An 11497-nucleotide genomic window follows, 5' to 3' on the forward strand; every position below is an offset into this window, starting at 1 on the left:
AGAGCATGACCTGACTCTAGACATAAGACGATATTTCATCACCTTATTTCCCATGGGGAGTTGATGCAGGATCTTACTTTAGGAACTCTAGCGGTATGCACAGTGCTACTGGCGGGGTGGCGAGCACTGATGGATCTTTCAGCACATCAAAGTTGCTTTTTTCTTATCCACTGAAAGTCTGGCATTTAAGACTGTCCTCTTGCCTCAAGTTCATGTGGGTTTGGAGGGCAGTAGTGAACACAAAACACTCAGGGGTGCTCTATGTGGCTTTGGTTTTGGCTGACACATTGGCCAAAAAGGGGTCAAGAACACAAGTGTGCATGTGTGTGAGTGTGTGTGTTTTGGGAGGAATGGTGCTTGTAACTGAGCATAGTATGAAATAGAAACAGACGACAGGCAGCATTGAAAGCTGTCTCTGTCCTCGAAGCCACATTTCTGGCTGCAAAGGTAATCATTCCGGGGAGACGGTATCCAGTGTTGTTTTTGAAAGAGTGTGATCATACTAGACTGTCTTACTGATGGTAAAGCGGTTTGCAATGTTTATGGAGAGCTCCAAATGAATGGGCAATGTAGATTTCCAGTGTACCTTGAAAAAAAAAAAAACTCCTCTCCTCACCAGCCTGGATGGGAACTGAGTGACTGGCTTGTTACAAAAACACAGATGTCTCAAATCACAGAAAATAAAGGTATTCAGAGAATCTGTCCAGCGATAGCAGGTGGTTTTGTCATTAGAGGACATTGATGTCCTTGGCCTGACGATATGCTACATTTGTACTCAGATAGGTATGTCCCCTGTCTAGACCCATGAGGATACCTTCAATCTCTATACCTAGATTGTCTAGATGATGGCACTAGGGATGACAATGTCAGTCAGTCCACCACTTTGGAGTAGATTACCATATCTCAACAAATATTGGATGGATTGCAATGAAAGTTTGGACAGACGCTCATTGTCCTCAGGAGATGGACCTTCTGACTTTAGTGATCCATTGACTTGTCCTCTAGCACCACCATCAGGTCAGAAGTTTTATTTGTCAAATACTTTGGTTTATGACCAAATACCCGCAAAACTAATGGCATTCCTATCGGCCTCGGTTGTACGTTGTGTTGTGCTTATTAGCAAATGTTATGCTGACACGCTCAACTGAGATGGTGAACATGGCAAACATTCGACCTGCTACCTGTTAGCATTGTCAGCATGCTGATGTTAACATTTAGCTCAAAGCACCGCTGGGCTTAAGTACAGCCTCACAGAGCTGCTAGTGTGATTTTAATTTCTCAGTGAATCCACGAAAAAACAAATGTAAACCACACATTGACAGCATATTCCATTCTTCTTAGGTGATCACAGAAACAGGTGGTTGCAGTTTTTGTACCCTTTCATCGCAAGCAGCCAAGGAAGCTAACAAAAACATGTCTTGGAGTGTTTGTTCTACATAACAATAAGTATGTTTGACCACCCATTAAATGGACCAAGGCATGAATTTGGGCAGAGAGAAGCAAATCATCCCATGGCAGGGAATTGGTTTTGTGTAGCCACTGGCCGCCAGAGGAGCTTGTTTAAACAGACCCAGCCTGAAAGACTTAATGACCATGCTGACAGCAGTCATTCGAGATGTCTAGGGAAGCTGGAGCGCTGTGACTGAGAGGGAGAGAGTCTTACAGCTGCAGAGTGAGAGGGAGGGATGTTGTGGTCGCCGTTTCTTAATGTAAGCTCCAAAGAAAAGAGGCGCACGAGATTCATTTTTGAATCTGACTTCAGTAATTGTTCTCCCACCAAACCTAAACCAACAGACTATAGGATATACAGTCCCGTGGCGGCCTGCTGTGTTTTTCCTGCCACCTCAAACGTGTTCTGCTGTTTGCTCCAATGTCATCTCAATTAAACATCAGCATGTGGACAGAGAACAGCTCAGACTTAAAAGTAGGTTTGTGTTTTGTAGTAGTGTTTAAGGTAGTGGTGAGCTTGGATTGCATCCTAAATATAATCACACATATTTTGGAGTAACTTTTGCTGAATTTATTGATTCCCTAAAACCTATTTTAGAACTATTTACTATTTACACGTGCTTAACACGTGCTGACAAGCTGTGGATGTGCATATGTAGAGGCACTAGTGGGAAAAGTGGTGTAATTACAAAAAAGCAACTTCTGAACATTTCGTTCATATAATCCCTATAACTGAGACCGCTGTCCATTTACATTCAGATGACACTGTTGCAAGAAGAGTTGTTATTTTCACTTGAAATCCCCCGACCATTCCCTAGGTTTAAACCCTGCAGAGAGACCACATATGCTTGAAATGTCCTCAGGTCTTAAGGCCTCGTTATCTGATAGAGACTTGGTCTGCTGCTATGTTTTGATCCCTATAACTTGGACCATGCCAAAGCAAAGACAAGGATCCAGATATCAAAAGCTCTGAAGATCCTAATCATCTCTGTACTCTATATACAGGTCACTATATATAGTTACAAAACCAAACGCTTTCATTATGAAAAGATATTTTCTTCTTTCTAGCGTTCATTGGGTTATTAGAGCTTTTTCCCCATTAAAAGCTGTCTGATGCGCAAACAACGCTGATAAAAGCGATGAGAGTGAACCAAAAAGTAAAACCAAAATATTAAACTGAAAGATGCTACAAAGGTCCACAGAGCTATAAGCGGAACCACAGTCGGGTGATAATTCTCTGTGGGTTCATCATTACTAGTGACATCTTTTACATTACACATAGTTATTTGATCCATTGTTAATATGAAAATATTCTATAAAGCAGCTTTAAAGCTATTGACAGCATGGCTGCTTAATGCATAACAGAATGCATAAAGCAAGAATATAAGACCAAGGCATCATGGGAGAAAGAGCTAGGACAAATGGGAGAAAGCGGAGAAAGCGTGAGTCTGCAGAATAGAAGCAAGCTTCTGTTGGTGATTTAAGACTTCCCAGTCTGCATAATCATGGCTATCCTCCACATTCCTGACTATAAGAGGACAAGATTAAATACTTTTGGACAAGAACGCTGGCTGTCCTTCCTGCTGTGGTTAGCGCAATCGCCTTCAAAAGAAAGTCACAAAGGTTATTGTGACCAAACTGTTTCCCTATGCTTGTGGAAATCTGTTTCGCTTTATCTCAAAGGTCAATGAGCGTTTGTCCTAGACTGCAGCAGTACGACCCCCGCTTCAGTAAAAATGCCTTCATATGAAAAGTTTAATAATCTGATGGCTGTCTTCACTTCAAGGCATCTGGTTATTGTGAAGAAAGAAACAGGTTGATTCTTCAGCTGCCTTTAAGCAAAAAGGATACAGTATCATGTGTACTGCACATGATGGATTAGCAGTAAGCACAAAGCAACTGCTTTAGACAGCATTGCACAGCCAGACTGAAACACTCAATATATCTGAAAGAGCTTACTTTCCCTAGACCACAGGAAGTGATGGGAGAAAACTAAACAGTGTCAGCAGCTCTTTTTTTTTAATCTAACACAGTCCTCTCATATCCCCATAGTTTCTAATTTTAGCTCTGTCTGTCCCAACCTGAAACTGGCACAGGGTCAGCAATGGGTTAGCGTTAAAGTGAGATAGTCCTCTTATGTTTGGTTTAGTACTTCCTGTCTTTGCGCTGTGTGTCAACATAATTTGTCTCCTCTTTGGTATGTAAACTATCATAGACTGAGCTAGTTTTTGCTCTTTCCCTTCTACAAATAAACTTTTATGAGATCCAAACGTGGGTCTATAAAATTATATAAGTAGTGATTAAAAAATGCCTGATCTTTAATTATTTTGACTTGGAATGAATGTTATAATAAGGATTTTCTGATTAGGAAAGTTTTAATTTGCATAATGCACAGTAAAGAAAATGAACTTTTTGATGTGCATGTGTCTGCATATTTGCATATGTTTTCTTTTGACTTAACGAGTGTGTGGGCTCATCAGCACACACTGCTGTCAAGTATACACATGTGGAGTGATTCCAGCCATTTCCACAGCTGTGACGGATCCAAACACCAGTCAGTCAGTCACCCGTCCCTGCAGAGAGGTGCAATTCACTTATTTGTGCTGTGTGACTCAAAGCCCTCTTTCCTGCCTCCTCATGTCCTTCACTCACTCCCACTGTCCTCTGTGGACTTGGGCTTGCCATTTGACCCGCTGCCAGCTTGGACATGTTCCCCCCCAATGGTCAGCTGTTTGTGGACATAATCTCTGAGGCACACACATGCAAAAATGACAAATTGGATGGATGTGGAAATGGAGTGATTTCTATTTTTCCAAATAAAATGATTGGTTGCCCTTTTCTACATACTGATTTGATATACTCTTAATCAATATTGAACTTAGAAAAGGCCCTAAATCAATCTGATACATGCACAACGCTGTCAGCTCTAGTGAGAATCAACACATGCAGATTGTTGCTTTTGGAAAGTGAAGATTTGACTCTTTCATGAGGTGGCAGTCGAGAAAAGACTCTAAAATTCCTTCAAATTGGTCCAACAATGAAAAAGTTGTCAGATCCAGCTGAAGTATCATACAATGACTGAGCCCAAGCGGGCGGATCTACTGCTGGGTGTTAAAGAGGACCAGATGATGAGGCGAAGGAGTTTTCAGCCATGAGGTTTCCGATACAGCCATATTTTTTTGAGAGGATAGGAAGAAAGGAGCAGAGCTGCAGATGTTTGGGCTTGTTCTGCTGCCCTGAGATTTTTTGTATTTGTCTCAAATCGGATTGAGCACTAACTGAAGGTGATTATGCAAGATCGGCTCCACAGCCCTGCCTTTGTCGGCTGCTTTATTTACAGATCTCAGTGGACTTGACACTGCAGCATATTCCAAATGGGGTGTGAAGAAATCCCCCGGACAGAGCAGACCCAGGGTGAGACAAGGTCGAAACGAAATTACCTCACAATCCAGAGGCCGAGAGTTTGCTCCGAGAGTTTCCAATGAGACACTTTCTCTCCCGAGGACGCTGTCAAAAAGCTTTCCTGTTCCTCCCCTCGTGAGCTTTGAACTAATTTCTTCACTTTCTCACCAGAGCTGTGCAAAATTTAATGTAAGACTATAATAAAAGCAGTCACTGAAGTCAAATGAGAGGGAAAGTTAGTCTGGCCGGTGTACAGAGGCATGGTGTCATGTAGGCCCAGGAGCCAAACACCACATCTCACACACAGGGAGGGGCCGTCAAGTCTCTGTATATCACTCAAGAACCAGAAAAGTCCCCTTAAACATTTATAATAGCCCACATCTGGATAATAATATCTTGATTATCAATAACTGTTGTTAATGAAGAGCTCGACACAATTACTACGCAGAGTCAACAATTACACTTAAGTGATCATTTGTGTTAATGGATCAACAATTACGTTTAAGAACAATCAAGCATTCAACCAGAGCATGGCAGAACCCAGACATCATTATTAAATCCATGCTGAGGTCAAATTGTTGTTTAACATTGCTATTTTTAATTAACTTATTAAGTAACTCCCCATATAGATTTTTCTGGTCTTGGTTGGCATCTGATCTAACCCTCCCAAAAAAACTGTTGATTGGAATCAAAGTTTCTGGCATGAGTATGTAAACTTTCTTCTTCCTTAAAGCTATAGTGTGTAGTTTCTGCCTCCCTCATGAGGAATTCTAAGTAATGACAACAAAACTGTCGGCGCGTCCACATGATACAAGCCTTCCATGACCGCACCGCTTTCCATGACCGAACCGCCCCTCCTTCTCCATGCAGTTGCTAGTAGCCAAGGAGGACACAGATAATTAAAAAAACATGATGGACTCTTCAGAAGAGGTAATTATCTTCACTTGAGTTTCTGTGCGGGAAAGTCACCGGACGCCACAATCTTCTGAACATAGCCATACTGAGGAACACAGACAGAGTTGTGTGGAGCTGATATTCCTAATTAGCTTTGTAGCAACTCATTTGGCAATGGCTTGAATGTAACGGACGTTCATTAATATCAAAAAGTTACACACTAAAGTTTTAACCAAGGAATGGTGTGTTCTCTTATTATAATACGGCTAATTATTCTCTGGAAACTAATCCACATTGCATTTTATTAAAAGAATAGTTTAACATTTTGGGACAAATGCTTATTAAATGAGGCTGGGGAGAGTATTGCTGTTTTATATAATGAAATACAAGATTCAGCCCCCCTCCCCAATATGTTTTTGCACTGTCCCTAACAACAAGTGTGGTAAAATACTTCTTTGCGCAGCTGAAATTGAAACTGATGTATCTGTTTACGGTGCAGCCAAACAAACTCACGTTGGTTTAATAAAGTCAATAATAATTGCAACAATGATCTGAGTTCATGCTGCCGCATAGCATTAATTGTCCACACAAAAGCCGGATAGCGTAAACACAGTTGATGTGCTCCGACGGTTGCGTAGTTCGTGCAAATCGGACAGCTGTGCATGAATCCAGGGTGGGAATGGCGGACTCCACCACTAACAATGAATAGTACTAATAATGGAAATACATTGATAGGCAATTGGCGGGAAAAATGCTGCTCACAATGTTATCTACAGTCACAAGCGTAAACATTCATGCAGTTATTTACAGTGCTACCTCTTTGGAAGATAATTGCTTCTAGTTGAATACTGGCCAGGTTTACTCGCTATGGGATCATTCTGCAAAGCTTTTAGTCATTAGAGACTACTTCCAACGAGAAAGGAACGATCTGTTGCCCAATCATCCTCAAAGTTAATATTTTGGATCAATGAGTCTTTGCTTTAGGCAACATGGCCCACTATTGAGCTGAAATACAATGGTGCCCTGTGCTCTGATGCTAAAACATCTTCAGCTTGCCAAAGTCAACAAAGCTGGATTTTCTTTTAAAGCTAGACAAGAGGCTTCAAGCAACAATTATTGCAAGATTGTATCTCCCTCTCTCCAGAAAGGCAAAACACATTGGTTCTTTCCACTGGCTTTTTATTTTTCTTCAAAAACGGAGGACAGATGAGGCGGAGCGATAAACTGCCCAAAAATCAGTGGAGAAAGGCCCTCGGGTAGGTCCAACACTACTCCACCTGGAAAACAAAACAGGTGAAAGGATACAGAGAGACTCGCATGTCTCCAAGAATTCAGGCTGTATTTTCCACAAAGACTTGTGGATAAACATTAAGCAGAATGGTGGGTTGTCTGAGAATGAACTGTCAGTAGGAAGTGACAGATCCAGTGCTCATCTCCAACGCCATGGCTCCAAGTGACTCCTCAAATAAGCAACACACGGCACGACACATCCCTTCCCAGGAAAACGGGAAGGAAGATGAGATGGAGCGAGACAGAGACCTGCCTGTCCTTTCAGCCAGTGGAATGGGAAAACTAAACACCTCGGTTTAAACATTGACTAATGGAATCCACTCATGCGTAATCAACAGCCCTGACAAAAATAGAGACCTCCCCTTTGTTTTTATGATTTATTTTTGTTCTATGCAGTGAAATAAAAACAGCAAGTATTTGCTCCTGAACTCTCAGGATAAAACGCCAAAATAAAGTTGACCAATCGCAGGTTGTCCACATACTCATACATATGTTAATTTTTTTGTTCTTGGGATGGCAATGCTGGCCCACCACTTTGGCCCAGACTAAACCTCAACAACTGTGAAATTTTGTATCAACATTCATGCTACCCAGAGGAGGAATCTTCCTGATTATGGTGATCCCCTTTTTCTTCCAGCTTTACAGCTATTTGATGGATTGCCTTCAAATTCAGACAGTACAGTACAGTACAGACATTCATGTCCCCCTGAGATAACTTTGATGATCCCTTAATTTTACTTTAGCACCAATCTGTCCAATACTTGAACTTATGATTTAATACCTGCAAAGTCTGGCTAGTCCACACACCATTCCGGGATGGGAGAAAAACGTGCTCTGGTTCATTGGCATTTCATTAAACCAATCACAATCGTCATGGGCGGCGCTAAGCGCCGGGCAGAGCCACGGTGCCGCTGCAAAATATCTTTGGGAAGGAACTTGTTTTGTTGGAACGTTCAAAAGTTGTTTTAGTCGTGCAACAGAAAACTCAGATTGGACAGATAGTCTAGCGAACTGTCTGGAACATACACCTTTAATTATTTTTGTTGATTTATTTCTTTTTCTATTCCTTAACAAAAGATCATCTATGTTCCTCTTCCATGTGCATTGAATTCAACATTCTTAGCACACAATGTGTGTTTTCTCCAGTGAACTGCAATTTGGGAGGATTGTACAATTATAAAAACCTATATCCTAATTGTACAATCCTCCTAAATTCTTAGTTCACTGGGCCAGTAACTATAATATAGTTGAGGCTACTGTACATACTGTACATTCATGGAACAACAGGGAGAGGACAACTCATGAGTTGTCCTCTCCCTGTTGGGAGCACATATAATGGTTTTTGACCTTATATTTTGCTGGGGGGAAATAACTGATGAATACACTGTGTTACAGTCATTGTTTACAGTGTGCATTATATTTATCACTTAATTATCTTTATAGTTTTTAGATTTCCGAGTCTAATTTCTTCAGTGTCTTTTCTATGTCCATATAAAGGCCTACGAGGAAGCAAAGCATATAATATGTAAAGAAGGAAACTCTGCCTCTGTAAAAGAAAACAACTGTGAGAAAAAGCGTGGCAGATAATAGTGGACCGACTGAATGATATATCTAAAAATATACATTTATGAACTACTGCTCTTAAATGAAACCATTCAACAAGTTAAGCTAATTATTTCCACAAAGGAACTGAAAAGCAAGAAGTGGAAGTTAATGTTACTTAGATAATTTATATTTCAGCCCATAGAGAGAGAGAGAGAGAGAGAGAGAGAGAGAGAGAGAGAGAGAGACAAGAGTGAGAGAGAGATATTTACGCATCATAGGCCTATTCTAGCATTGTAGATTAGTGGTTGTAATTGATCATCATGGTAATTTTCCTGCGTAACATTAGGCTGTCTTGCTGCTCACTCTGTATAAAGTATGCACAATACGTATACTCCAGACTTGGCATTTGTGAAACGCACCAAGCCAGGATGCACATATTAGACTAGGTTAAGCCTTGCTTTATCGGATTTATAAATTCTGCTTTTGTGCAATACCCCCCTGGCCTGAAACATCAGCTTTGTCGTGTTATGAATAAAACAACCACAATCTCAGGTGAAAGGTATGCTTCTTTCATATGGTTCCATTTGTTTGGCCTTTGGCCTACATATCACTTATGGAATATAAGTGGGATGCTTAATATATCAGATAGCAGCTGATGAGAACACAACACACAAGTTTTACAGCACGCTGGACATTGGTTTAGTTTTAGCCCAGATGACTATGACTACATTATTTTGACCATGTGTTATGTGTGTGGCTGGCTGTGTGTGGTGTATTTGGTAGTCTGATGTCTTTCATGACTCTGCAAATATGACCAACTGTAGAGCTGCAATGATCATTGTGTAAACCCGGCCTGTTGAATGAAATGCGTGCGGTTGTGTTGTATTGGTAGCATTAGTGCAAAAACGAAAAAACATGAATCAATCACTCTTTGCATAGTGCATACATACATGTGCACGCATGGGAACATACCTACAAGCGGACGGACGCTGCCATTACACACAGTTATACCCCGATTAGACACCAAACACCTACATTATGCTGTAATTAGAAACCACATATATTGCCGTATTAAACCCAAAATATCCTATACTTATATGCTATACTTAGACACTGTTATATTAAATTAAATATTGGGCGTAGCCTATATAATAGACAGACAAAACACTGAGAGTTCAGAGGACCATAAATGTTTTTGGCATTTATTTAACATAGTTTCACTTTCTTACAGGGTCATTTGTTGCTCATTAGAAGAAAATTGTATTGTGTCAAACCACAATACCACGTCGGGTCCCATCTGGTTACTACTTCACACAGTGTCTCATATCCTGGATGTTCTCCGGAGTCCCGGAGTTTGAGTTTGTAGGTATTAATACATAGCCTTATGCATGCTTCATCAACGCTCTACTCCTATACCAGTTAAAACATCAGACCATTTAATGCCATGTCACTATCCCACCACATTAACATAGGCTATGGAATCTGCCACGACATTGCATCTTTATTTCCCAGTAATGGGTAATTAGCAACACATTACAACAGAATTGTACTGTAATCTAAAGTGAGATCCATCGTTAGATCTTGTTAGAATTTCTTAGGAGGTTTCTCATTACAGCATCATTTAGGTATATGGTGTCTAATAAGGGTATAACTGTGTTTGTTTACTGTCTAATAAAGAACACATTATTTATACAAAGTAGCCTATGGCTTACTACGTCTTATTAGTATACCATAAAATAAAGTGCAACCCCATAATTTATGGAGGTCCTGAAGGAGTCACTGAGGCTTTTGCCTCTTCAGAGCGTGTGTAATTTTAAACCCCTGCCTGTTTCCTGCTGAGGTAGGTGGCGTCTGAGAGACAAAATAGCAACAGTCTCAATGATGTACACCTTCAATGGCTTCTATAGGGAAAACAAACTCTTGAAAGGCGACAGTAAAAAGTGAATTTGCAGCATTATACTTTTGGAGGCCGGACACACAGGGCTTGTTTAAACAAAAAGCCATTAAACAAAACATGTAGGCTAAATTACACATGAACAAAATCTAATCATCATATATCTTATCATTACTGGCCTTTATGTCGGCAGTGAACATGTCCATAGAAGGGCAAAGGGGAAGTGATGTTGTCAGAGTGCAGCGATTCGGCAGCTGGTCTCCTGTGGAATCCTGGGCGATATTGGGGATGACGGAGCACAGCTGCTGACTCAGTGACTCATTTTTACCTCAGCAGGGAGAAGAAGGGAAGGAGAGAAGGAAATGGGAGAGCAACAGCTCTCGCCCAGACAAAGAACAGACACAGCCAACTCCAGCAGGGAGAGAGAGGCCAACGACACACTTCACTAAACAATTTTAAGTCTGCTATATCAGTTTGTACCATCCTTTTCCTTTGGCAATGCACTTGGATCATGTTGCAATGCAATCATTTGGTTTATAAACAAGATAATATGGAAAAAGTCATGGTAAAAATATTCATCTTTTGGTTATCTCAGTAATTAGTGTGGGATAACTGAAGGCTGAAACTTGGGTTTCTCACGTAGCATTTATCTTTGTGGCTAAATGACAGCGACCCAAATCTCTGTTTCTCTTTCTTCCCTCTGTCCCTGTTTCACTCTTAAAATTATGTCTGTGTTGTGTTGGAGTATTGGCATTATCAATAATTTGATGTTCTGGCAGATGAAAATGGATCAGTGATTCTTAGTCCTGGCAGTCAGGCTTTAGATTCACGGGTGAGAAGAGACATGGTACAGACTATTCAAGCAATAGTGAAATAACTTGGATCAAAGTTGAGAAAAGATTATTTCCAAAAATGTTAATATTGTTCAAACAAACATAAACAGTCCATAGTAATTATTTTGTGGGCAACTGTAAAAAAAAATAAATAAATAAAAAACAGTTACTTTGAAAAACTTGAGTTTGT

Source organism: Perca flavescens, chromosome 20 (genome assembly GCF_004354835.1).
Source record: "Perca flavescens isolate YP-PL-M2 chromosome 20, PFLA_1.0, whole genome shotgun sequence".
NCBI lineage: Eukaryota > Metazoa > Chordata > Actinopteri > Perciformes > Percidae > Perca > Perca flavescens.